The sequence below is a fragment of the Erythrolamprus reginae genome, chromosome 1, assembly GCF_031021105.1.
Source record: "Erythrolamprus reginae isolate rEryReg1 chromosome 1, rEryReg1.hap1, whole genome shotgun sequence".
NCBI lineage: Eukaryota > Metazoa > Chordata > Lepidosauria > Squamata > Dipsadidae > Erythrolamprus > Erythrolamprus reginae.
The window spans coordinates 54,783,245-54,811,120 of NC_091950.1; positions in this window are offsets into that span (position 1 = coordinate 54,783,245).

Consider the following 27,876-nt stretch of genomic DNA (forward strand, 5'->3'; position numbering starts at 1 on the left):
AGGAATCAGAGAAGCTGTTTGTGTCTGAAACAGCCTTGTGAAAGGAAGAAAATGGACTGAAGCCCCCACTTTATCTCTCAAAAAAACCCCATGTGCATTAAGTAGCCTTTTATCCCTTCATTTTCCTGACATAATTCCAATTCTTCCATGCACCATCACTTTTATCAGCCTGGGGAAAGACCTATGGACTGTCCATTGCTATCAAATAAATCCCTTGAGGTTTTCTTTTAGAAAGTGTTCTTGGTAGCAGTAGTGGTCTGAAAAATCAGTTAAATGGGCATTATTCCATTTTGAGGAAACTGTGAGCAGAATGTAACATTTCACTCATGTTTTATAGATGCCCAGTCTTCTGCTCTTTGTTTTGCCTCAATGTTGCTGGAAGTAAATCAAGCCAGAAGGAATAAAATGAATCCAAAGTGCACCTGATGTTTCCCTGCCAAAATAGTCTATTGCCCTAGGCAGGGGAAATACTTTCAAACAATGCTAATAAAAGAGAGTTCTTTGAAAAGAACATATAACTCAGTAGATTAACTGGTTATTTAGAACGTTGAGTAGTGAAACAATCCATATAATGGATAAAGACACATTTCCCAATCCTGAATGTTTGAGTTTCTACCTTTCTTAGTCAGAACTTATTCCTTTTTCTAACAGAAACGTAAAAGAAAAAGTAGTAAAGCAAAACATATTGCACATCTTTACTCATTCTTTCTCAGATTACCATCTCTGACATGGTGGAGTTGCAATCTTCTATAAGAAATCACTGCACCTTAAAAGGTGCAAGTTAAACATGAACTTGATCTTCCAGAAACTATCATCTGTGAATTGACTTTAAATACTACACTTTGCTTCCTACTATGTTATAGAGTCCCTGATTATGACATCACACATGCAAACAAGCTAAGCTCACTATTAATGTGGGCAGCTTCCTGCCCACATCCTCTTATATTTCTTGGTGACCTAAACCTACCTCATATAATTGGACCCTAAATGAATGTACAACTACTGAACCCATACATTCAACCCATTACAATGCTATTACCAGTCTAGGGCTAGATCAACTAGTAACAGACAATACTAGACTCAGCAATTATCTTGATCTCAGTTTATACTCAACTTATGGACTACAAATAAGAGAACCCTTTTCCAACAATGATCATAGCATGATTGACTTTTGTCTCAATATTACAACTTTTTAAAAGTTAACTATGATGTCATAGACACCGACCTCTCATCTCTTGATTGGCATACACCAGTGATGGTGAAACTATGGCACGGGTGCCACAGGTGGTATATGGAGCCATATCTGTTGGCATGCGAGCTGTTGCCCTAGCTCAGCTCAAATGTGCATATGTGTGCTGGCCACCTGATTTTTGGCTCTCACAGAGCTTCTGGGGAGATGGGGGAGGGCGTTTTTACCCTTCCCTAGCTCCAGGGAAGCCTTTGGAGCCTGGGGAGGGTAAAGTGCAAGCCTACTGGGCCCATCAAAAGTTGAGAAGTAGGAGTTTTTGGCCTTCAGGGGGCCTCCAGGGTGGGAAACTGTTTTCACCCTCCTGAGGCATTGAATTATAGTTGTGGGCACTTGTGCATGCCCGATGAAAAAATGTTCGCCATCACTGGCATACACTATTCTCTGGCTGTAATACAGTACTACCGTACTACAATATATTTTTGCTCAAAATTCAAAGAGTCATTAATAATCACCAAAACCAAGAAAAATAAATTACTCATAAAAATAAGGAAGCTCCAATCCAAAAAAAGATCTCTTTGGTGAAAAAATAAAACAGGGTATGTTGCAAACTTTAAAAGTCATTAAAAAAAATCTCTGTCACCAAATAAAGACTGAATGCATCAATTATCTAATCAATCAAGAAGTAAACCTTCCACAAAGTCCACACAAGCCTTCTATATAACTTTTTGAACACTCAACTCAAAGACTCAAGAAAGTCAAGATCCATCCCTTAAATGACTAAATGGTAAAGACTATCTCTTTAACACATTCTTCAGCTCAGTCTTTGTAAACAGCAATGGCTCATGCCCAATATTTCCTAGTCATACAACAATAAACTTCAACAATCTAACACCAATCAATTCTGCAGAAGATAACATAAGAAAAGCATTGCACAACCTACAACCATCTCTATCTATTGGACCTGATGGACTATGTGCATACTTCTTAAAAAAGCTCTCCACCACCTTGGCTGAACCTCTAAGCATAATTTTTTTTTAAATCCTTCAGGACTAGTTCCTTGCCCAACTTATGGTCACTAGCCACAGTCATCCCTATCTTCAAAAAAGGAGATCCAAGTAACATTGAAAATTACAAACCAATCTCTTTGGGTTGTGTCACCTGCAAAGTCATGGAATCAATCATAAACTAATCCATTACACTCCACTTAGAAACTAATCACTTACTTTACAACAAACAATTTGGTTTCAGAAAAAAAATTCCTGTAATTTGCAACTCTTACACTGTAAAACATATGGACCACTCAACTTGATCAGGGTAAAACAATAGATGCAATTTATATAGACTTTTGTAAAGCATTTGATTCAGTAGTACACAACAAATTACTTCTGAAACTAAAATCCTATGACATCTCTGGACCCCTACATGATTGCGTAACCATGTTCCTGTCTAACAGACAACAAGTGGTCAAAATAGGAAGTGCCATATCAAATCCTGCTCCTGTCAACAGTGGTGTCCCTCGAGGCAGTGGTTTAGGACCAACACTTCAATTCTACATAAACAATGTTTGTGATCATATTATAAGCAATTGCATTCTCCTTGCTGATGATGTTAAATTATTTAACACTACCGACAATGCTGCTACTCTTCAAAAAGACCTTGATCATGTAGCAGGATGGTCAAACAACTGGCAACTTCAAATCTCAACCAACAAATGCTCAGTCTTACACACTGCCAAAAAGAATCAGAATACAAAATACAAACTTGGAGGAAATGAACTTGTAGATGACCCTGACACTGTCAAAGACCTTGGAGTACACATATCCAATGACTTAAGTGCTAGAGCCCACTGTAACAACATTGCAAAAAAGGCACTAAGAGTTGTTAATCTAATCTTATTAACTTTTTATCTGGCAATATTGCACTGCTAATCAGATCTTACAAAACTTTTGTTAGACCAATTCTGGAATACAGCCTGCCTGTCTGGAACCTGCATTGCATATCAGACAATTTAGAGAGTCCAGAGGTATTTCACAAGAAGAGTCCTTCACTCCTCCACTCACAACAAAATACCTTATTCTACCAGACTTGAAATATTGGGATTAGACAATTTACAACTACATTGCCTCTAGTCTGATCTAAATTTTGCTCATAAAATCATATACCAAAATGTCCTTCTTGCTAATGACTACTTTACCTTAAACTGCAGCAATACATGAGCACGTAATAGATTCAAACTAAATGTAAGTAGCTCCAAACGTGACTGCAGAAAATACGACTTCAGATCAATGCCTGGAATTCACTACCTTGACTCTGTGTTTTTTTTCCCCAACCCCCAAAACTTTAACTTTAGACTGTCTACTCTTAGCCTCTCCCTGTTTTTAAGAGGTCTGTAAGGGGCGTGCGTAAGCGCACCACTATGCCTACCATCCCTGTCCTGCTGTCCTATTGTCCTTTTTTATTCTTATTTTTACTTAGGTTTATATAAACTACTACTATGCCTATATATGTTTTACAAATAAATAAATAAAAAACCATCTTTATACATTTCAGGTTTTGTGAACGGAACCTATTATAGGATTTTTTTTTCCATAAATCTTGATTGTGCAGTCTTGGGTTTGCATGATGTTATGCTTCCTGCCTCTTTTTTCTCCCTTAGGATTTATACTTAACCATTGCTATTAAATCTACAATTAGTCTCTTCCTAATTGAGATTCATTAGATACACACAGCTATAGAAGTTATTGTAGATCAGTTGTCGCGTTATCTTGTCATGTTATCTTGTCATCACATGAGGTATCACAACTTTTTCCCCCTTTACTAAACTGGAGGTAGGTATGGCCACTGTGGGATCCATCCAGCCCGTGGGCCATGAGTTTGACAGCCCTGTTGTAAATCATATGTTTCAAACTTCTCTACTGGTAATTGAACTTATGGACTACTGTGCTTCATATAGTGCACCCAACCTTATGAGCTATCACAGCCTTGTTGAACTAAATTGATAGAAAGGGAGACACTATGTGGACGTTCTGTAAGTAATATCACTTCAGTAGTGGCTGTCTGTATGCATTCTGCTAAATCTCAATATGGTTTCTTTGGTCCTGGCTGCATAATTCATAAAGCAGAACATTGACATGTTGTTCAACCAAGTGTGGTTCAAAATAACCATGGCTTGGTGTAATTTCTCACTTTGCACAAGATGTTATTTCTTAATTTCCCTGGCTCTATTCTTCAGGGCTGACTATACTTGCATGGAATGCTTATCTATAATTGGTTTTGTTGCATTTTCTGTTTGAATAACACAATACATTTAATTATAAACTAACCATAGAAACTGAATTTGCACAATATCCTACCCAGGCATCTGTAGAGGAGCCAACATCAAAATGTTTCGTACAACTAGAAACATCAAGAGTGTTGACCCTTTTTGTATGCATGCCATTTATCTGGTGTATGTTAGAAAGGAGTAGTGATTGAGGGGCCTCAGAGTGATGCTGGGGGGGCATGTGACCCAGAAGAACATGCTTTTTCTGCTGCAGGGGGTAGGTCGTGCCTCGTATCTGACACTTGTACTGGTACCTCCATTGTGTTCCTCAGCGTTGTGTCCAGGGCAGCCCATTCGATAAGAAAATGTCTCGCAAGTTCAATCAAACTTCTTAAACTTGCGAGATGTTTTCTTTTAGAACGGGCTGCCCTGGACACAATGCGAGAAATGAGATGGAGCTACTGGTACAATTGTCAGGTAGGATGCGCGTCTCGCAGTGGGGTGCAATTTGGGGGTTGGCAGTTGAGGCAGGTTGGACCATGAGATGCGCATCGGCAAAGAGTTGGGGGGCACAAAATGTTTACTTCTTCCTGAGGGGGGCATAACTAAAATAAAGTTCATTAGTTTATTTTTGGGTGTTTGGGGTATGCATCCTTTTGTTTTAGTGAAACACTTCACTGCAGGAAATATTTTCTTCATGGGTTCATTCACCATCACCTAGGTTACTGTTTGCTAATGTATGGTTGATATGCTACCCTCTCCTTATCTTTGCTATTTCTGCCTCAAAAACATGCAAAAGGATTATTTCAAACATTTCTTGAAATGAAATCCTTAAAGGTATCCAGCTGACTTGGGAAAGTCAGTGTTCTCTAAAGAGTTTATCGCCCCTGCTATACTTATCCCATTCTACCAAAAAAAATGAAATATCTGCAGGCGTTGTGATACTTCTCCATTATAACCAATGGACTAATCTTTCTTTTCTTTCTTTTTATCTAAATTGAGTCTTTGTTCATTTCAAATTTAATTCTAACTTCTAATAGTTAGAATAAATTCTCAAACCTCGGCTCTGAAATGTTGAAATGCAAACTTAAATCGAATCACGTCTATTGTTCATAAGAAAAGTTGCTCAATATCTCAACCTACAATTCTTGATTGAAAAACTTCATTTCTTCAGGTTAAACTTGCAAGGATGAAATCAGCACACTCTTACTGATAGTAAGATCTAGCAATGACATATTTAGGGCCAGCTGGGTAGCAGTCAACTAGGAATGTACTTTATTCCACTGCACAGGGTTTCCATAGAAAGAAAAAGGATAAGTTGGAAGGATAGAAGAAGAGAGCACCGATGCAGAAAACTAGTTTAAATTAAAGGATGTACCACAACAAATATATTCATACTAGCTGAATACACATGCTCTGCTACAAAACTATGTGATTGGCTTGATAAATTGGCACTTACAGTTTGAAAATTAATGAGCAGTTATGATCAGCCTCTTGTCTCCCGTTCTCTCTCTCAGCCTTGCCTCACAGAAGCCTCTCCTATGCTATCCCATTCTCTCCAGAATTATTTTCAAGTTGGGAGGGGGAGTAGAACATCTAATTAGTATCAGAGCATGTTAATAATAAGAAATACTAATGATCTGATGGTAATTTTGAAAAATCCTTTGTTAGTGAGAATCTAAAAGCCAAGAAGTGACAAATTTCAAATTTGTAGGCTTTATGGTTCTGGAGATTTTTTGATTCTGTGTAAGTGGTTTTTGCTTAGATATACAGTGGTAACTCTACTTAAGAATGCCTCTACTTAAGAACTTTTCTAGATAAGAACCCGGTGTTCAAGATTTTTTGCTACTTAAGAACCATTTTCTACTTAAGAACCCGAGCCCGGAAAAATTTCCCAGGAAATTTGAGAGCGGCAGGAAGGCCCAGCCAGTTTCCTGCCATTCCCCCTTTAATCCCGCCCATCTGGCTGCCAGAGAAGCCTTTTGGTGGTGCTTACGGAGTTTTTGGCAGTCCAGAGCTAACAAAGCATTTTCCTTTCTATGGGCGCTTGGAGAGGGAATAAACCTCTGTCAGCGCCCAGAGAAAAGAAACGCTCCATTCACTTTGGGCAGCCGAGGAGTCACTACAGCAAAGGAAAGGCACCAGCTACAAAGCGAGTGAGTGAGAGGAGAGGGGACCCCTTCAGCATGGGAAGGAAGAGGCAGCAGGTAGCAGCAGCAGCAGCAGCCAGTATATGGGAGGTAGCCTCATGCTGGGTGTATGGGAGGCACATGCCCCTCCTTGTCGCCTCAGAGTCCCTCTTTTTTTTTAAGCCTTAAAGTTTTGGATTTTTTTGATTCCCCTCACCTCACCTTCTTCCTTCAGCAGAGACTCTCCTTCTCCTCTTCTTCCTCCTTCTCCTCCTACCCAAATTCCGAGCTTTTATTTCTTTCCTAATGGGTTTGCACACATTAGTTGCTTTACATTGACTCCTATGGGAAAAGTTGCTTCTACTTAAGAACGTTTCTACTTAAGAATCTGGTCACGGAATGAATTAAGTTCTTAAGTAGAGGTACCACTGTATATAGATACAGTGCATATTGTTTTGGACCCCCCAATTTTCCAAATTTTAGAAATTTCATGTAATTTTGATAAAATCTACTAAATTTGCTAAGTAAATAACAAAAAAATATTTATTTATTGTTCTGGTTTCTGGTAGAACTTTAGCTATTACAAATAACTCTTACTAAATGCAGTATTTCATAAACAAAGAAACTCCATCTTTATTTCTCTTCCCTTTCATATTCAAAATACAGTTCATACGAGCACATTCCTCTTCCTCCCATTATCTTTCTTAATTGCATTCCTCATACATTCCTCCCAGCCTTCTCCATTTAACAAGATTTATATACTCACAGCATGATTAAAAAATAGCAGAAATGACTGTAAAATAACACAGAATGCATTTGCTTGCTTGGGAGCTGAACGAAATACCTTTCATTTTAGCCCTACAACGTTGAAACTCCACCCCTCTTCCCCACTGACCCCCTGACATACAAAATACATCACTCCAGTATTTAACCCATTCCTCCCCTTAATATCTTCTTCCAAACACCTGTTCCTTACATTTTTGTACCCTTCTGAATTTAGGATTGACCCAGCGAACGTCTGATTCTTCCTCACTAGATTCTGGACTCATAGCCACATCCTGTGGCTGGCCTCCCACCTGTTCTACTACCTGTAACACCGGGCCCACCACTAATTCATAAACACTATCTGTATCAGAGTCCTCAACTTATTCATCATCCTCCAACTGACCAGGAGCATGTACAACATTTATTATTTATTTATTTGACTCCTATGCCGCCCAATCCTGTGCAGGCCTCCCACTGAAATCCCACCACATGCATAGTAGATTTGAACTGTGATTAATTTTGAGTAATCAGAAATACAACATATTTCCAGGTTTGTCTGTGGTTTAATTCCAACTTTTTACCTTCTTTTTCTTTGTTTATGAGAATCATCGTGTTTAAAGAGTTGTTGTTATTATTATTATTATTATTATTATTATTATTATTATTATTTATTAGATTTATGTGCCACCCCTCTCTGTAGACACCCTACAAGAAAGAAATAACATACAGTGGTACCTCTACTTACGAACTTAATTCGTTCCATGACCAGGTTCTTAAGTAGAAAAGTTTATAAGAAGAAGCAATTTTACCCATTGGAATCAATGTAAAAGCAATCGGGGAAACCACAGGGAGTGTGGCGGGTGGCCCTGTTTCCTCCCAGGAGATTCCTAGAGAGGCCCCACAGAGGCTTCTCCCTGCCTTTTCCAGTTACAGTTTCGGAGGCTTGGTTTTATAAGTGGAAAATGGTTCTTGAGAAGAGGCAAAAAAATCTTGAACACCCGGTTCTTATCTAGAAATGTTCATAAGTAGAGGCGTTCTTAGGTAGAGGTACCACTATATTTCTGTGCTTGTGTGCCTGACCCATAGAAATAGCAAATAATTGGAGAAATGTACATTATGGCAGTATATTAATCCCACAAAGTTTTCTTAAATATAATCACAGTAACTCCTCCTAATTATATAAAATAGATCTACTCCAAACATGACTAAGGGTTCAACTCAGCTGCCTTAATACTAAATACAGGACACTGTGTACTAAAACAGGTCATTGTTACATTTCAGACAATACTATTAAAGATTTTTAAAATTGATGTGGCTTTCTGAAAATATTCTCTGCTATTCAAAAGAAGATACAATAGCACTAGGCCTTTTCAGATCAAGCATTTATTTTAAAAAGCTTCTTCATTTTGTTAAGTTATTAATAAAGCAGTCTTTAAAAATAAGTCTAATAATTTGAACATACTATAGGCATTTATAATTATTGACTTACCTCCTTCAGCAAAAAACAAACAGCCAGTTTCAGCACAGTGTGATCCCTCCAGCAATTTGCCTTCATGTAGCTTCAGTTTCACTTTCATTTTAGCGAGGGCTTGCCGGCAACTTCAATCAATCAGCTGAGTGTTCGGAGGCAAATAATCAGTGGCTTTGGCTAAGCAGTTTCTGCTGCTGTTTGCTGCAAGGAGGTAAATTGATGGCAGGCAGAAACCAAAGAGCGAGGGTGGATGGGTGAGGTTACATTCAGTGTATAAGATGCTCCCAAGTTTTCACTCTCTTTTAGGGGGTATAAAGGTGCATCTTATACTCCGAAAAATACCATAATCAAGAAGAGGAGCAATTTAGAACTAAGAAGAAATTTCCTGACAGAACAATTAATCATTGGAACATTTTGCCTCCAGAAGTTGTAAATGCTCCAATACTGGAAATTTTAAAGAATATGTTGGATAACCATTTGGGTGAAGTTGTGCAGGTTTTCCTGCCAAAGCAGGGGGTTGGACTAGAGGACCTCCAAAGTCCTGTCCAACTCTGTTGTTGTTGAGGTTATTGTTATTGTTATTGTTAATATTAATTGGAAAAATAGGTAGAACTGCACTTTTGAGGGTCTTGTCTCTTGCATCCAATCGGAAGATGTTCATAGGTGGTCCCAAGTCACCCAACCACCTTTGATGCCTAGGTAAGATTAAATCTCACAGTCTTCTGGTTTCTAGTCCGGTGCCTTAGCCACTACACCAAACTGGGTCTCAATATTTTTCTCATAAAGCTGATAGAAATCCATGGCAATTTCAAGGAAAATAAAATTGATGTACTTCTAAGGTTATAAGTAGAGCTCTCCACTTACAGGGAGATTTCTATAGCTTTCTTCAGTTAAAACGATAGATGGATAGCACTTCAACTAAGCAGGAGAGAAAAACCCAGAGTCTAAACTTGCTTAGCTGCAATGAAGGAGTTTCATTCTTCAAATCGGTATTGCAATTTTTGAGTTCTCTTCAAGAATGGATTCCCATAGAGCTCATTGTTATATCCATATGGGAGGTTTTCAAAACATGATGCTGTTGTGTAAACCCAGTCAATCATTATTTGTTCAGTAGCCAATTTCAAGGGACTCGTGAAGTGTGAACCCAGTCTGTCCAGTATTAGGTCAATGTGATCATATCATCAGTAAAGTACTTAACTTTGGGTAGCACAATAGAACTTGGATATTTTTTTAATAAAAACTGTAAAACTTGTAAAGCATATTTTTTAAAAGATAAATAAAATTGCCCTTTAAGAATATTTCAGCAGCAAAAGATATTTTTCTTTCTGAACTGCATAGACTTTGGCAAAGTTCTGTTCTCTTGGCTTTGCTGAACTCCTGAACGCAGATGTCCCATTTGTGTTTCATTAGGACATCAGTTTCACAAAAGTTCCTGACCTGCGCAGTAGGCAATAATTACCTGGCTCAGACCCATTCTCTCGCCAGCTGGCTGGGGATCTGGTCTGCTCAAGCCGAGGCCTTAATTCCATCAGCCTTTTCCAGTCAACTGGACAGCTCAATCAGCTGAAAACATTTTTAAAATGTGAGAGTGTAATAATCAGACAGTGTTGCTGTGGTCTCTTCTAACAATGCATTTTCCAAAAGTAAGAGAATGGAAAAGATAACCTTTATAAAAAAGGAAATGCTGTCTATGGAGATGAAGAGCAGATGAGGTTTTTTGCACCTTCTTTGATTTTGTTTTAAAAAAAGAAATATTCCCTCTGAAGATTGGAAAAGTATTTCCTTAGAATTATCTTAACAGAAGATGAATAGGCAATGGCTAGAGATAGATGGAAATACACATATTTTACATGCAAAAAAAAAAAAAGCTCTTTTCTGGCCTCTGCAGACAGGAATGGGAAAGCAAGAGCTCTAAAAATCTAGAACAATATTTTTCAATCTTAACATGCTGGCTGGGGAATGATTGGTTAAGAACTGTATATACTATAATGTACCTTTGCCTAGGTGTGGCTAATCTTTGTTTAGTCTGTGGTTAGTCTGTGGTTGATCTACAATTAGGATTAGTGGTATGTCATCTAGTAAGGTAGTATTGGTGTGATGCAAATAGAATATAGAGAGTATAGTTTTGCTATGAAGAAGTAAAAGTCATCTCAAGAATTCCTGCAGTATTGTCTTCATTCTGAAACGTCTCCAGTTCCTGATATCGTAACTGAGTCTGGGTGGGCAGCTTCCGAATGCAACTCCAACAAACTGTCTTTATACAAAATAGTCCAAAGACTGCTCATTATCTGAAAAGAAATTTCTTATCACCTAGCTGAAGAACAGCTCAGCAAGTACTTTATATAAAAATGGAAACAAGTCCTGCCTTACAATTCAACAATAAGCATCCAATTTAAACAGTCGATGACATCTCCTAAATTAAAGCTAAGCCTCTACTCATTAATCGACCAGCCTGCCACTCAGATTCTCTATATAAATACATATAAGTAACAGCTCTCTACAAGTGTCTTGCTATCTCAACTGGTTGCCTCATAGTGTTACTCAGAGAGGTTTTTCTGAGCGATATTTTGGAAGGTAGTTATACTATTTTTCTGCACAGGCAGACATAATGGCTACTTCACTATCTGCCATGTTAAAGGTAAGCTCTGTTGTCACTGAGAAAGTTCCACAGATCAGAGTGAGGACAAGATGTAGTCTTATGTAGTTCTTCCTCTTAGGCTGTGCCTATAGGAAGCAGCTCTGAAACAGCTTATTGAACCTGAACAGATGGGTCAGAATATAATTTCCATACTTTTAATGGCTTGCTGCATTAGGAATATGGAAGCTCATCTTCTGGTATGAATTGCATATTTTCCTACATTGAATTGGCTAAAGATTTGAGCTAAGCCAAAAAGCAAAAACTTCAGAAGAGAAGGATTTAGGGGTAGTGAAGAGTCCAGAGACAGGAGGCTAACAAGACGGTTCCTTTATTTCAGCTCTTTAAGACAAGTGACATTCAGCTGGAACGCGTCTGGGTTTAACAGAGAACAGGCGCTCCTTTTATACTTTTGCGGCTCCCGCCAAAAGAGAACTGTCAGCGTCTGAGCCAATCAGGCGCGACTTCTATTTTTACACAGCTTGCATAGAGACAGCATTTTTTACATAGGAGCAACTATTTACATAGGATTCAATACCCCTCCCTCCTTAGTCAGAGACAAGTCAATCTGCCAGCTATGTGACAAAGTCCTCCAATCGGCTTGGCCTACGCAGAGTTCTTTCTGACCTGCGCAGATCATTCGAGTCCTCGCTTTCAATGGTGGAGGTCGGTTCGCTTGTACCTCCACAGTGCGGCTGGGGCCGAGGCTGAGCTCCGGCCTGCTGTGTTGAGTGGGCAGGCACAACACCGACCTCCGAGGACGAAGATGGCTCGACATCGCTGGAGGACCTTTCCCGTCTTGGTAAGTCCATTTGTATGTCCATTAAGATGGGTTGCGCGTTAAAGTCTAGTAGGGGGGAAGAGTCTGTATTAGCGGATTGTACAGGGGAGGCCTCAATGCACCTTCGTAAATGATCGATGTGCCTTCTCCACAATCGGCCATCATCCAATTTTACAACATAAGTTTTAGGAGCTGTTTGCTGTACAATTGTTCCCTTCATCCAATTTAACCCCCCATCAAAACTTTTTGCAAAAATACTTTGACCCAAGTATAATTGTCTTTCAGGATTTACATACATAGAATTATGAGTACAATACCTTGGGTGTAATCTATCCAGTGGGGATCTAAGTTTCCTTCCCATTAGGATTTCAGCAGGACTTTTGTGTGTGTGGGAGTTAGGTGTAATATGTTGTGTTAACAAAAATTGGTCCAGATGCTGTTGTACATCCCCAGGGCCTGACCTGCGCAATGCCTCTTTTGCCACCCGAACGTACCGTTCTGCCAACCCGTTAGCCCATGGCGAGTAAGGCGAGATGAGAGCATGTCTGACCCCCAAGTTATCCAAGAACAATTCAAATTGCCTGGCTGTCAATTGGGGCCCATTGTCTGACACTAAGATGTCAGGACAACCATGGGTGGCAAACAAATGGCGCAGAACCTTAATTGTAGCACTAGTGGTTATGTTATTCATTGCAATAATTTCAACCCACCTTGAGAATGCATCTACCACTATCAAGAAATATTGAGACCCCACTGGCCCTGCAAAATCAATATGGACCCTGGACCAAGGCCCTGCAGGTTGCTCCCACTCAACTGGAGCTGTTTTGGGGGGATTTGGCCATGACTCTTGGCATGGGTCACACTTGGCTACCCACCTTTCGATGTCTGTATCCAGACCAGGCCACCACAAGTGCCCCCTAGCTAAGCCCTTCATCCTGACAATACCAGGATGGCCCACATGTAACATAGTGAGTACTTTAGTCCTTAGACTTTCAGGAATGATTACTCTATCACCCCATAACAGACAACCCTTTACATATGACAGTTCCAGTCTTTTGTTTTTAAACTCAATTAAGTTTGCTTCTAAAGAGTCGTTATGCCACCCCTTGAGTACACAATTTACCACCTTTTGTAAAATCTGATCTTGCTGAGTGTGGTCAGCAACCTCTTTTGCTGTTGTTAGTGGGTTATCCTCAAGCTCTAGAATTAAAACATCAGCAGATGGGGCTGGGTCCTCAACTATTTCTGCCAGGGGGCACCTACTTAGACCATCTGCGTGGTTGATGGCTTTACCTCCTTTATGAATAAGCTCATACTGGTAACCTGAAAGAAACAATGCCCATCTGATTAGTCTAGGAGACATAAACGGAGGTGTTGGTTTCTTAGGGGCTAGCAGGCCTAGCAAGGGTTTGTGGTCAGTGACTAACTCAAATTTCCTGCCAAAAAGGTAGTTATGAAACTTTTTTACCCCAGCCACTATAGCTAGAGCCTCTTTATCTAGCTGGCTGTAATTTCTCTCAGTACTAGTCATTGTCCTGGAAAAGAAAGCAATTGGGGCTTCTGTATTATTTGGCAAGACATGTGCCAAGACCCCCTCGACCCCATACGGGGACGCATCGCACGTAAGTCTGACGGGTAGCAAAGTGCTATACTGAACTACCACACTTTTGGAAGTTAACAACTGCTTTATTTGCGAAAAGTCTTCATGCTCAGTTCTCCCCCATGTCCAAGGAGTTCCCTTCTGAAGCAGCCGGTGTAGAGGCTCTGCTGCTGTTGCCTTCTGCTTTAAAAAAACAGAATAAAAATTTAGAAGGCCTAAAAATGCCTGCAATTCTGTCTTATTCTGTGGCTCTGGGGCTTCTCTAATGGCTTTTAATTTTTCAGTAGTAGGGTGGATGCCTTCGCCATCAATCCTATACCCTAAGAATTCCACACTGCTGGTTCCCCAAACGCACTTGTCTGGTTTGATTCTTAGACCTTTAGCTTGCAGTCTATGTAATACCTCCCTTATTCTCTGGTTGAGTTGAGATTGGTTTTCTCCTGAAATCAATATGTCATCAAAGTAGGGAATAGTGCCCTTAATTCCTGACAACAAGCGTTCCATTATGCTTTGAAAAATCCCAGGGGCTATGCTTACCCCAAATTGCAATCTAGTACATTTAAACGCCCCCCTGTGAGTGACAATAGTCTGCGGGAGTGCGGTTGGCTCATCGACAGGGAGCTGTTGATAAGCTTGCGCCAAATCGATCTTGGCGAACACTTTCCCTTCCCCCAGGGAGTGAAGAAGTTGTTGCACCACTGGAATGGGGTAAGGGTGATGTTGGAGGGCCTTATTAAGCATTGACTTATAGTCAGCGCAAACCCTCAAAGAGCCATCAGGCTTTAAAGGCGTGACTATGGGTGTTTCCCAAGGCCCTTGATCCACGGGGACTAAAATGCCCTGGCCTATAAGCTTGTCAAGCTGTAGATCAAATTTTGGAAGAAGCGGTAGGGGAACCCTACGGGGTTTGAGCCTGACAGGGGGGACCTTAGGGTCAATAAAAAAGGAGATAAGTGGCCCTTTGTAAGACCCCAAAGTGGAGCTAAAGACCTCAGGGAATTCCTGCAAGAAGTTGGGAATGTCATCAGATTTGACATTACAAATACCAGAGATTTCAATACCCAAAGGATCCATCCATGCCAATCCCAGAAGAGAGTGCCTAGCCCCTGCAACAACAATCAAAGGAAGGTTACATTTGACATTTTTGAACATAATTGGTACATTTACCTTTCCCAATACTGGTATTATTCCCCCTTGAAAATCCTTAATTACTAAAGTAGTATGCATAAGATCAGATTTTGAGAGACTAGGCATGTACAATTTTAGCTTTTCCCATGGCATAATGGTATACTTAGACCCAGTGTCCAGTTCCATGTTGCACGGCTTGTTGTTTAGGAGCAGCAAAATTATGATTTTGCTCCTGTTTTTTGTTGCCGTGCTATTTACGGAAAAATGTTTTTTACCTCTTGCGTAGTCGCGGTTGACGGTTGAGTAGTTTCTACGGCCGGAAAACTGAGGAAGTCGGTTTTCGCGTGGTTGAGCTGTTTGGGTCTGGAACCGAGGAGGCCGCAGGGTGGAAAAAGAGTCTTCTGGCATGGGGGACTCTGCAGGCTTCGGCGATGTGGCCCCGGCGGTTGCAGCGGTGGCAGATGGCGTCCCGGAAAGGGCAGCGTTGGCGCGGATGGTTCCCTTGGCAGCCGGAGCAGGGGGCGACGGGGCGAGGGTATCTGGGTTGTCTCGACTGGTCCTGTTGCAGCAGGAAACAGCTGTCCTCGGAGAAGGCAGGTGGGCTGAGGTCGTCTGGGGCCTCGGCGCGGGAAGCTTTGGAGTCGATCTGGGCAACGACTTCCTGTTTGTCATGTTTCTTCAACTCCTTGGCAGCAGCGTCGGCGATTTCTGCGGTTTGTGCCAGCTTGATTACTGCTTGGAGAGAAGGCTCGTCTTCTGTGAGGAGCTTGTTGTGGACCGTAGCATTTTTCATGCCGAAAATGAGGGCATCGGTTAGGCGAGCTTCTGGGTTGTCAAATTTACATTTTGACAGCACCGTACGAAGACGCGTAGCGTACTGGTTTATTGACTCGGATTCGAGCTGGCCCATTCTGGAAAACTGGTGCCGGAACACGACGGCTGGCTTCGTGGGCTTGAAGTGGGCGGCGAGCTTGGTTTTCAGGATGTCCCAAGTGACGGAGTTGGCCAGTAGCGGATCGGTTAGGGTCTGGGCGAGATCGAATATCTCTGAGCCGCAGTAGTTCAGGAAGATTGCCCGCTTCCGTTCGGTGTCGGCGTTCCTCATCCCGGCAGCTTCGAGGAAGATCTCGAACTTGGCCATGTAGGCGTCCCAGGAGGATTTCTCCGGATCGAAGAACTCAGGAGCCCGGCCGACTGGAAGGTTGTTCATGGTGAGAGCGTGGTTCTTCCGTCCGACGTCGCCAGTGAAGAGTCCAGAGACAGGAGGCTAACAAGACGGTTCCTTTATTTCAGCTCTTTAAGACAAGTGACATTCAGCTGGACCGCGTCTGGGTTTAACAGAGAACAGGCGCTCCTTTTATACTTTTGCGGCTCCCGCCAAAAGAGAACTGTCAGCGTCTGAGCTTGCATAGAGACAGCATTTTTTACATAGGAGCAACTATTTACATAGGATTCAACAGGTAGTGATTTCTGACAGTCTCAAAATGGGTGAGCAGTGTGGTCGGGCAGTAGGAAAAGCAAGTAGGATGCTTGGCTGCATAGCTAGAGGTATAACAAGCAGAAAGACGGAGATTGTGATCCCCTTATATAGAGCGCTGGTGAGACCACATTTGGAATACTGTGTTCAGTTCTGGAGACCTCACCTACAAAAAGATATTGACAAAATTGAACGGGTCCAAAGATGGGCTACAAGAATGGTGGAAGGTCTTAAGCATAAAACGTATCAGGAAAGACTTAATGAACTCAATCTGTATAGTCTGGAGGACAGAAGGAAAAGGGGGGACATGATCAAAACATTTAAATATGTTAAATGGTTAAATAAGGTTCAGGAGGGAAGTGTTTTTAATAGGAAAGTGAACACAAGAACAAGGGGACACAATCTGAAGTTAGTTGGGGGGAAGATCAAAAGCAACGTGAGAAAATATTATTTTACTGAAAGAGTAGTAGATCCTTGGAACAAACTTCCAGCAGACATGGTTGGTAAATCCACAGTAACTGAATTTAAACATTCCTGGGATAAACATATATCCATTGTAAGATAAAATACAGGAAATAGTATAAGGGCAGACTAGATGGACCATGAGGTCTTTTTCTGCCGTCAGACTTCTATGTTTCTATGTTTCTATCATTCCTGAGTGATTTTCTGGTGGACATCATACTAATCAACCATGGGACATAATGTCAATTGGAACGGGAAAAAGGTGGAAACTGCAGTTGGGGCTATGAGGTCCTGGTTGTGAGCAAGTTATAGTTTATAATATCCTGAATGACATAAACTAAAATTCAGAATGGTCTATTTAAAAAAACAAGTAATGTGATCATTTCTTAACTCAAAGTTACTAGCCATCATTACCACACTGATGAAGGGAGGGAAATATTAAGAGAGATCAAAACAAGATCCATTCTCCATTTCAAATTTACCGATCTCTTTGAGTTATAATCAGAGATGGGTTGCTCCCAGTTCGGACCAGTAACAGGAATTTCCCCCAGCTTGCCAAACCAGGAGCGATCACTGGTTGGCCACGCCCCTTAACCAGCTCTAATGGCAGCGCCATAGGTGGCACCATCTTGGTTTTGGCTTATGCACAAACGCAAAAGCTGTTTTTTGCTTCTGTGCATGCACAGAAGATTGGTTTTCAGCAATGTGAAGCGAACCAGCAGTGAGGTAAGTTAGAACCCACACTTGGTTATACTATAAGAGCAGGATTAACTGTCATTCCACATGGGATCTTAGGTTAGCACATTTATTTATTTATTATTTATTACTTAGATTTGTATGCCGCCCCTCTCCGAAGACATGGATTTTCAGACAGATGTTATTGGATGTGTGTTAGTGATAATTTGAACCCAGGAGTCCATGTCAAAAAGAGATCAGTATAGTTGAGTTGTATCTAATTTCGAGTATACATCACATTTTCTTTTTGTATGTCCTGAATTTAACATTCAGATTTCTGGACTTTCACAATTTAGCATCTTGAGCTCCTTTCTTTGTTTCTATGAGAATCAAACCAAGAAATCCTCGGGAAACATTTATCAAATTTTGGAGGCCAAAACACCAGGAGAATTTCTTCAAATTTGATCCCAAGACACAGTTACCTTTGTTTGGATAACTCTATCAAATCTAACCCCAGGATATTTACAGTAACATCCCATCTACTTTGCCTCCAGATACTGTTGAATTACACTTCCCATTCCCATTTCCTAATGGGCCATATCACAAAAGTCAAGCTATAACCCTCAAGCTTTTTGAGAAATATAAGATTATTCTAAGTAGCTTTAGCCGATTTCTTTAGCTATGAAATTACAAAATTGAATGTCTGAAAGGCAGTAAATGATTGCAAAACTTAGAGAACTAATTGAAAAGAAGGGAAAGAGAAAGGGAAGGTTGGTGAGTAGAGGGAAGTAGGGCATGAGGAAATGTTTTTAGAGACGTTAAGGTACAGGGGCTTCCTTTCTTCATTCTGATATTAAGTACTCATTGTTCATAGAAATTTCCTCTCTTAAAGGGAAGGACACCTAAAGTGTTTCTAGGGTAGGCAGCCACCAGCAAGCTAGTTTATCCCAGGAAGCAAAGATCTCCTCTTTTTTTTAGGGAACCTTCCTTTTTATTCAATCAGAATAGAGCTGGAAAGGACCTTGGATGTCTTCTAGTCCAGCCCCTTGTTCAAGCAGGAGACCTTATATTTCAGATTTCAGATAGATGACTGTCCAATATTTTCTTTAAAATCTCCAGTGATGAAACACCTACAGCTTCTGAAGGCAAGCTGTTCCGCTGGTTAATTGTTCTGTTAGGAAGTTTCTCCTTAATTCCAAGATGCTTCTCCCCTTGACTACTTTCCATCCATTTTTTCTTGTCTTGCCTTCTGGAACTTTGAAAACTAAGTTGACCCCTCCTCTTTGTGGCAGCCTCTCAAATACTGTAATCTTGCTATCAAGTCCCCTCTGGTCCTTTTCTTTAGACTAGCCATATCCAATTCCTGCAACTCTTCTTCATATGTTTTGGTCTCCAGGCTCTTAATCATCTTAGTTGCTCTTTTTTGCACATTTTCCAACAATCTCAACATCCTTTTTTAATTTATTTTTATTTTTTATTTATTCTTTGTCCAATATACAATACATATGAAGGAGAATAGACATTAAGTAAAATATATAACGATCGAAAGTAAGAAAGAAGAGAGGTTGGAGAAAAGGAGAGAAAATGTATGATATATGAGATAAGGAAAGAAGATTGGACAGGGGACGATAGGCACATCAGTGCACTTATGTACGCCCCTTACTGGCCTCTTAGGAACTTGGAGAGGTCAATCGTGGAGAGCCTTAGGGAGAAATGTTTGGGGCTGGGAGCTGACACCACTGAGTCTGGCAATGAGTTCCACGCTTCGACAACTCGATTGTTAAAGTCATATTTTTTACAGTCAAGTTTGGAGCGGTTGATGTTAAGTTTGAATCTGTTGCGTGCTCTTGTGTTGTTGCTGTTGAAGCTGAAGTAGTCATTGACCGGAAGGACGTTGCAGCATATGATCTTGTGGGCAATACTTAGATCGTGTTTTAGGCGTCGCAGTTCTAAGCTTTCAAGATCCAGGATAGTTAGTCTATTTTCGTAAGGTATTCTGTTACAAGTGGAGGAGTGAAGGGCTCTTCTGGTGAAGTACCTTTGGACGTTTTCGAGAGTGTTGATGTCTGAGATGTGGTGTGGGTTCCAGACAGATGAGCTGTATTCGAGAATGGGTCTGGCATAGGTTTTGTAGGCTCTAGTAAGTAGTGAGAGATTGCCAGAGCAGAAGCTACGTAGGATCAGGTTAACAACTCTGGAAGCCTTCTTGGCGATATTGTTGCAGTGGGCTTTAGCACTTAGGTCATTTGATATTAGTATTCCAAGGTCTTTTACTGTGACCAAAGCTGGAAGCAGTAATCCAGGTGTGGTCTTACTCAGGCTTTATAAAGTGGTACTAATACTTCACATGATTTTAATTCTTTTAGAATCTTTTGGAGTTGCAATTTCTAATTTCTTGTTAATGCTTTAATATCATATTTCTCTTTATGTAGGCTTCTCTCTTGTCTTCCTTTTCTGCTTTTCTGTTTGCTGAACCATGGGTCTACTTACAATGCTAAATTCCTCTTTCTTGCTTCTTCTGGCAGTTAGCATCTGGTATCAATTTTTTCTATAAAATCTAAAAAAGATATGCAGTGGGTGGGAAGACAAGTAAATAGATCTATACATAATCATTGAAGGATGGGGATTGTATAACTTGATGTTCAACTCATATGGTAGGGTTCTGAGTTGAGGGGAAAAATTGCACTAAGCTGTGTATTAAGTGGCCACTTTGTCAAATAAACTGAGTTTATAAAAAGAGTTCCTTTCATGAATAACTCCATAATTTATTTTGCAGGATAAGCAGATTTCAGATCACATGCAAGCGAGGCTCCCCATATTCTGCATTAATGGCAGGCAAAAATCAAAATTCCATTTCATGATGATTTCCATGCTGTGTTGGATTTAAACTGCTATCAACTATTGCTGTTTTTAGCTTTGATAATGATATTGCTTTTTCCTATGTTTAAAAACAGTTGCTAATGGTAATGCTTGTTAGATGTGCCTTTGCATTCCCATGAAAGAGGCATTGTTTTCTATGCTTCTTTCACAGTGGAAGAATTTCTTTAAACATTTGCAAGGAAGAGGAGAAATTATATATGCCCTTTATTAAGTGCTCAAGATGGCTAAAGTGTCTGCCTATCTCTTTTTACATTAAAATGTTTTTCATTTCCATTAAAAAAAAAATCTTGTTGCATATTTGCACCAGTGTGGAGAAGTATCCCTAGAATTTTAAAATAAAAAATAGATAAGCAGGCACGGGACATTGTAGTATAAAAAAGACAGGAAACCGATTGCTGGTTCACTTTGTGCCTGTAGAGATGTTCACAACTTCTCTTCCCTCCCCATTGCAAATTTCAGAGGAAATTTCCCCATTTCTTGACAATTTTGTTCCCTTATTCTCCATTCCATCCACCTTACAAGAAGGAAATAACATACAGTGGCACCTCTACTTATGAACTTAATTCGTTCCATGACCAGGTTCTTAAGAAGAAAAGTTTGTAAGAAGAAACAATTTTTCCCATAGGAATCAATGTAAAAGCAAATAATGTGTGCGATTGGGGAAACCACAGGGAGGGTGGAGGCCCTGTTTCCTCCCAGGAGATTCTTAGAGTGACCCCACGGAGGCTTCTCCCCACCTTTTCCAGCCCTGTTTCCTCCCAGGAGATTCCTAGAGCGGCCCCACAGAGGCTTCTCCCCGCCTTTTCAGGCCCTGTTTCCTCACAGGAGATTCCTAGAGAGGCCCCACGGAGGCTTCTCCCTGCCTTTTCAGGCCCTGTTTCCTCACAGGAGATTCCTAGAGAGACCCCACGGAGGCTTCTCCCTGCCTTTTCAGGCCGTTTCCTCCCAGGAGATTCCTAGAGAGGCCCCATGGAGGCTTCTCCCTGCCTTTTCCAGTTACAGTTTCAGAGACTGAGTTTTGTAAGTGGAAAATGGCAAAAAAATCTTGAACACCCAGTTCTTATCTAAAAAATTTCGTAAGTAGAGGCGTTTGTAGGTAGAGGTACCACTGTAGTTTTGTATATTAATATGCACACACAGTCATTATATACTTTTCACTTTCTTTTGTAAGTTGTGTTTGGAAAGGTTTTATTCAGGAAATTCCACCCATGTATTTTAAATCAGTGGTGGGTGGTTCTGTGCACAGCCCGGTTCTAAGAACTGGTAGCACAGGTGGCGGGAGGCTCTGCTCATCCGCCCAAGGCATTTCTGTGCATGCCCAGCATTGCATGCACACGTGAACCAGTAGTAAAGGACTTTAGAACTCAGTATGATTTTAAATACATTCACTGATGCCATAAAAATAGAAAAGGAATGACAAGGTCTTGCCACTTTCCTTTACTCAGACACTTCTAAGGTATTACAGTCTTGGCTACCCCCATTTCACTTGCAGAATTATTGCTATAACCATAACAGGTTTTTTTTCCTTTCCCTATAATGAAAAGTGGGGTGTTCATGTATCATTTCAGGCTTCATGCAATGAATTCCCCCAGGTCACCTCCAGATGCCATCAGCTAAAAATGTTGGCTGGCGGGCCTGCAAGGGAGGGTCTTTTCTGTGGCTGCCCCGAATCTCTGGAACCAGTTACCTCCGGAGGTCAGGACTGCCCCCACCCTATTGGCCTTCTGAAAAGCTGTTAAGACCTGACTTTTCCTGAAGACCTGGGACCGTTGATTTCATGATTGTAATCGGCGAGATCCAGCCATGTGAAGGCAAACTGCCCTTCCTCAGTGGGTCGACCTCTAGGGAGGCACAGAATGCCATGATTGCCACATCAGAATGAAGCAACGAAGAGAATTTTCTCAATGAGACAACCTCGGTTGAATCAAGATCGCTCCTTTTATTGTAATACACTTTTCCTGACATGTGGTACAGAATAACCAATTCACGAACGCCACATACATTAAGCCATCCTCCAACTACCATTCACTCATGCGCTGTATAAGGCAACCTCCTCGTGACTTCCCTATAGATAATTAATGGAAGCTCCATTCTTTGCCTTTTCCTGGATTGTGTTTTTACTGATGATTAGCAAAGGAATGAGAGTAAGGCATATATTTCCTTATATGGAAGTTAGCTATAGGTTTTCTTCATGTTGTATATCAAGTTAATTATTTTCCACATGGTCATGGATTCTGCAGCTTGCTTACTCAGCCTGGACTTTGCTGCCTTAATATAGAGGAAGAATAAGGTTTATACAGCACCCATTAGGCTAAAACATCACCCTTCAGTAATATTCCATTCCAATGTTCAGTGCCTAAAAACCTATGATTACAACAGCCATGGAATGATATGTATGGGTTTTAAATTGTTTTAATGTTTTGGATGTTTTTAATATTTTATTACGCTGTTAAGCTGTGCAGAGTCCTTTGGGAGTTGGGCGGCGTATAAATTTAATATAAACAAACAAACAAATAATAAATAAATAACTGAAGCAAGAAAGAAGCAATGGTAGCTCTGTGAGTGTATGAGTTTAGGTAGGTCCTGTCACAGGAGTCAGAAAAGATGCAGGGACTTGAAAGTACCGAATGCCCTTCTCTTCTAGAGTGATTAATCCAGATCAATGTACAAGAAAACACTCTGGTATGAAGCGGACAGGGAAATGAATACGTAATTTCTTCTCTTGAGCTAAAGGCACTGAAGGAACCTCATTGAAGGTTGATCTGAATAATCTGGCACAAAGAGAAAAATAAACAATCGGTAGCAGCGAGCACAGGTTTTTTTGTGTTGTTCAATAATAGACACAGAGAGAAAGGGGTGAGGGTCAGGTTCAAGGCAAGCACAGAGTAACGTAATTTCTCTCTGCACAATCAAAATAAAATGACTCTCAATTCGGCAGGATTAAATTAAAGACGGATCTTGTACTTGATGATGGCTTGATAGAAGCGAAGTTTGTAGTGCGTGTATCAGGAACATAAGTGGGTGTCTCTAGTGGCTACCTAGTATTTTCTTTATACTCAAGCATTTTTAATACAACGCACAAATGCTAACTGATTTTCTCACAGGTTCATAATATCTTTTCCCTCTGATACTTTTTAAATATTATTCAGGTAAGCCTTGCTGTAAGAGGCTGATTTCAGCATCTGCAAATCCCAGATTTAAAGGAAATAGCTATTTATAACAGTTACCGGTCAAGATTTTTTCCCCCCTTTCATAAAGCATTCTGTAGACTACAATAGAATCTTTTATTTTATTCTCACATTTTAAAAGTTTCTTAGAACAGGATTGAAAATCGCTATTTCAAATCATTCTCTGTTTTCATATCCCCTCTAGTGCTTTCACAGGTACTCGCATTCAAGAATGAAAGTTTAGCTGGAAAATTCAGGCTTGCTGACAAAAACTCTGGAAAGCAGAGTTTTAAAACTATACATGCGCGCACCCACACACACACATTCATGAAAAGGACATCAGTGCTGATTTGAAGATAATTATTTTGGTGTAAATAAAATAAAAGAAAGGGGTGGGGACAAATTCTGCCTTGGTTTTCAAAGCAAACAGGTATATGTTCTGCCAGCGTGTCTCAACCGCCCGTAATTACAGGGTAATTAGTCCAGAAAGACACACACCACACAATAGAAGGAAAACCCAAAAGTCCAATTTTAAAAGTCCAGAAAGTCCACACACAATCTTGAACAGCAAAAACCACCATCTTGAGGAAACTATGAATCAGATAAACTGCCATGAGGCTAAAACAGCAGGCTGCTCTTTTATCTGTAGCACTAATTACAGCAGCCCCACCCAACCACAGGTGGCCTCATTTATCTCCTGTAATAATCCTTCAGTTGTTGTCTCGTATGTATCACTCTAAGCATGCATGGATGTGTCATAAATTCTTGTTCAGAATCCAGGGATGATAAGGATGATTGATCTCCCCCTGGGCTGTCTGCCAAACATCCCTCTTCCAAGTCACCCCCACCTTCTTCTTCTTCCAAGGAAACTTCACTACCTGACTCTGTCAGCAATAAAACAGGCCTATGACATGTTGATGTTTCCCCTGCATCCACCTCCACATTCCTTGGAGCAGGAGCTGGGCCAGAGCCAACCACAACAGTATACTTAAGCTTTCTTCCAATATGGAGATACCATGCAGTCATACATTTAAAATATGACTTAATCGTTGGGCTTCTTCTCATGCTTACTGGTGAATATAACATTCAGAATCAGAATGAGACGTTTGTTGCAAAATTCCATGTTTTTTTTAAAAAAAAAATTTTGAGCTAGCAATCCTACATTTATTTAACCTGAGATTTAGCCCCACTAAAAGCAGTGGGAATTACTTCTGAAGAAGGGATTTTGGCATCTGGGAGGTTAATTTTCTTTATCAAAAGTATACAAAAATTTCCTAATTTTGCAGAGTAGCAATTTGGTTTTTTAAAAAAACAGCAATGGGGGAAAATGTTGGTTATGCTGCACTAGACATTCAGTACTCAGGGGATCAATTATAAAAACACTCGTTCAGCTATTTCTATTCAAATGAACACCTGAAGAGAAGGTCTCAAATGGTTTTAAAAGTGTGTGGATATTACTGGATAAATGTTAGCCCAATAAAAGAGATCATCATCTGCTATTTGTATGCATTTACGTTGACACTAAAAAGATCTTTGTGAAGGATTGCTGCTGCCTCTTCTTCTTCCCTTTTTCTCCTCTTTTTTTTTCCTTTTTGTAAGCATGCATCTTTTATCTCCTATTCCCTTAACAATTTGGGAATTAAAGAAAACATACCAGATGAGCTGTTCTTTAGGATTAAAGGGGCTGCATTTAGCCGAACACACCTGAAGAAGGAAAAAGCCTATTTCCTTTGCCACTTATAAATATGGAATGATGTGCTTGGAGGTGAAGTCACAAATTCCTAGTAGATTTCACCATTTCAGTGGTTGAAAACAGATTTACATTTACCCTTTGGTCTCAGGGCATGGGCCATTTCAAGTCCAAATTGTACTAGCTTCTTCCTCCAGTTCCTGTAGGCCATTTCTCCCGCCTCCCTCCCATTTTTTTTCCTTTTTGTCTTATGTGAAATCTCACCACCACGATTGACTTCTCCAGGTTCCTAAGAAGCCAGTAAGGGGCGTATATAAGTGCACTGATGTGCCTATCGTCCCCTGTCCAATTGTCTTTCCTTATCTCATATGTCATATATATTCTCTCCTTATCTATCTATCTATCTATCTATCTATCTATCTATCTATCTATCTATCTATCTATCTATCTATCTATCTATTATATATATATATCATATATATTCTCTCCTTATCTCTTATATCATATATACTCTCTCCCTCCCATCTACTTCTCTTCTTTTTACTTTCTATCGTCATATATATTACTTAATGTCTATTCTCTTCCATATGTATTGTATATTGGACAAAGAATAAATAAAAAAAAATAAAAAAAATAAAATTTAAGGAGCACTGCCCTCCAGTACGCCTATATTTAATTAGAAAAGCTGAACAATTATTCAAAGAGGCTATTCTTTGCAATATGTCGATCCAGATTGTCTGTTCTTGGAACTGGAAGAGGCATGTTGTGTCAGATGATGACAGTCTACCAAGACTTGGGGCTTCTGAAATGAACACCGGCAAGGAAGTGGACCAATATACTAACTTTGGTGCTCAGGAGGAAAAAAAAGAGAGAAGGGGGGAGGGAGGGGGAGGGAGGGAGAATGATGCTGGTAACAGCACTGGAAGCAACATTACCATCTGGGAAGCAAACAAACAAACAGCTCTTAAATGTCACTGAGGAATATGGTATAGTTATATATGTAAAGTATTTTCATTGATTTCTGTAAACTGCTATAGCAACCTTTTAGGTGAAGTGTGAGATTTAAAAAGTAAGAAAATAAATATCAAGATTAATCACTTAAATGAATTATACGGCAGTATGTATCTAGGGGCTGAGGAGGAAAAATAAAGAGACAGCAACTAACATTCACAATGAAAATATTTTATTCCTGCTGCAAATTCCTTCTATGAAAAAGCTTTTGATATGTGATTTGGAAACATAAACATTAAAACTATTACGTTACTTCCAATCTCTCATATAATTTCTTTTGCTTCCAACAAGGTAATTTTTTTTCTCTTTGGGATTTGAGATTTTAATCAGGAAATAGGTGGTTAAACTTCATTTTTAAAAGAGAAAATATATTTATTTACCTAATCATGTTGTTTCTTTGTTAAGCATTTCAGTGTAAACGTAGCAATGATTTTAAAAACAAGCAAGATATTCGTGATTTTTATGCCCATTGGTATATTTTAATCTAAATGCAACTCTTATTTGTTTATTCCTATATAGAAAAGTCACTCCAATAGCACAGTCCTGTGATGCTTTCATCCTTCTATGATTACTTCGTATCTATTTGCTTTAAAAATGGGGAGGGGGGGAGAAAACCTAAGAATAAAAATAAATTTGTGATCATGCATTTGCAATGTCTGATTTTCTTAGAGAGCAAAAATAATTTCTGTGGTCCATAATCAAATCTATATACATAAAAATGTACAAATATACATACATACATACATACATACATACATACATACATACATACATACATACATAGATTCATTCATTCTTAATTGCACATTGGTGAGGGGAGAAGAAGGAGCTAGTACACCTTTTATGCAATGAATACTTTGAAATATTTTTCACTCAAAAGTAATGCCATTTCTCTTCCCCATTCTAGCTCTGAAATTCCAAATATACTGCCTGGGGTCAGAGATGGTTTATCATGCAAGCAGACAACTGTACATTGAAAGTGTTTGTTATATATGTCCACTTGATCCTTCTTTATCCCCGAACCTTTATTGTTGCTTTCATCACTCTGTTTTGAAGAAGGAAATAGAAATTACTCTGAAGAATAGCAACTGTCAAAAAGCAAGCTCTGATTCCAAATCTTACAGTGACACCTGCAGTCGAGTCCTACTCATTGATAATTTTATCTTTTATCTTGCATCTCTTGTGCCTTCAGTAACATGCCAACATTTATTGTGCTGGTCTATTGAGTTACAAAACTACATTGTCTATATATTAGACAATGCCCATACTAAAGAGGGTATGAATGAAGCTTCCATTTATCAGACAAATATCTGCATTATTTGCATTAATGTAAAGCTCTCAATCACTTGGAACTTAAAACTCTATTGCAGAGAATGAGAAAAACCTGGGCATATGGTCTATAGTGGTTCAATAGCAGTTCACCTTACAAATAGTCAGCTATACATTTCCACCCAGTGTCCACTCAGTGAAGCAGTGGAACTGATGTTCTGGTGTCTGGAGGCTGTTAGGGTCTGGATGGGTGTTAACAGACTCAGACTCAACCCCGACAAGAGG